Source organism: Etheostoma spectabile, chromosome 4 (assembly GCF_008692095.1).
Source record: "Etheostoma spectabile isolate EspeVRDwgs_2016 chromosome 4, UIUC_Espe_1.0, whole genome shotgun sequence".
In the NCBI taxonomy this organism is placed as follows: Eukaryota; Metazoa; Chordata; class Actinopteri; order Perciformes; family Percidae; genus Etheostoma; species Etheostoma spectabile.
In genome coordinates this window covers 3871357-3873098 of record NC_045736.1, presented here as the reverse complement: position 1 = coordinate 3873098, position 1742 = coordinate 3871357, and positions in this window count along the sequence as shown.

The window sequence follows — 1742 nt, the reverse complement described above, 5'->3', positions numbered from 1 at the left end:
CATCCAAAGAGCACCATGTCATGGGCCCTTTAACATGTTGCTCGATTTTGCTTGAGGAACACAAATGGCTAGTTCTTTTGTACTTCTCTGCATTGATGTGTAATATCTTACTGTGAGCAGCTCATACACCAGACAACACCTTTGGGCTTTGAAGAAACTGAGCGCTTAAAGTCTACCAGAAGACCAAACCAGGCACTGGTTGGCACTGGTATGGCAAGAGAGCCACGTTTTGGGAGGTAACTATTGACAAACAATGTAAACGCCCAGAAAAACTTCAGGCACCAATAATAATTTGAAATGAGTTTTGATGACTTCCTCAATTTAAAACCAGCTGCTGTACTTGTTAAAATAATAGGTCTTTTTTTTCATTGAGATATCGTTTTTGTTTTATTTGTCTGAACTTATTTAACCCTAATATGTAGTATTAAATTGATACCCTATTTGATAAAGGTGACAAAAAAGTGATATCAGCTATTATGTGTTTTAACCTTAAGAACATGAAAACAGATTTTACAATGTTTGGATTTGACACAGCACTACTGTACCTCCAGAAGCTTTAGACAGCTCAGAGTGAGCAGCACATCCAGTCTTCAACCTCTCAATAAGACCGGGGTGAGGAAATGCATGCTACACTGTCCTCGCTGAGGGTGGAGGAGAGGCTAAAGCCTTTACCATGCAAAAGTGCCAATGAAAAACTAGACCAGTGACAATTGATGTATCATTCACAACACAAGAAGAAATATTTGTACAGGGCGGCCATTCAGTAAAATCATTTATTCATCTTCAATGTAAAATCCCCAAGTTGGTAATGGACATAGGATCACTAAAATAACAGTATGATGGCAAACAAACAGATGACATCATCTTACCTAAAGCGTTTTATTTTTACACTTACAGCATAATACCATAATAAAATACCATAATACCATAATACAACTTTACAGCAACTGCTGTTATATTTTACATGAGGAACACTGTAGAATTACACTAAAGAGCAGGTAAATGTAGCTGCCAGTATTTTATTGTAAATTGTATTTGAACAGCACATTCACATGGTAAACAGTAGAAAACTGTTGTTATAAATTACAGGAGGTACATTGGAAAATTACAGTAAAGTGCTGGTAAATGTAGCAGCCAGCTCTTTTTAACAGGGAAATGTGTTAGTGTACTGTATATTGTTCTATTATCTGTTTTACGTGCATATGTGTTTGTATGTTATAATGTACAGTATGTGAAAGCATAGGGCTGCATGATTATGGCCAAAATTACAATCACAATTATTTTGATCAATATTGAGATCACAATTATTTGTTGATTTTAACCAAAACAAATGTTATAGTACACATATACACATTGGGTATTTATAACTGCTTTCACATCCATGTTGTGCAACATTTCTCTTGTGTTGAAGTTGTATGTTACATACACACAGCTGCAAATGCATGTAAATGAAAATTATCTGACATAAATATCCTAGGCTATATTTAAAACAAAATTGTATATCTGTGAAAGCTCCTTCACTTTTTTTGACAACAACTGATTAAAAGAGCTAGGGATAGAAGGAGTGCGATCGACGTACTCAGAGTGACGGTTGAGTCATTATGAATGGGTCCAGCAGGCTCCGTCTCAAGCGCTGTTACTCTATGAACTGAAGTTAGTTGTATTCACTACTTCTTCTGTGTTTTTTGCCGTGGCGGCCGCAATAGCAGAGCTACCAGCGGAAACACTGGTACAAATACAGG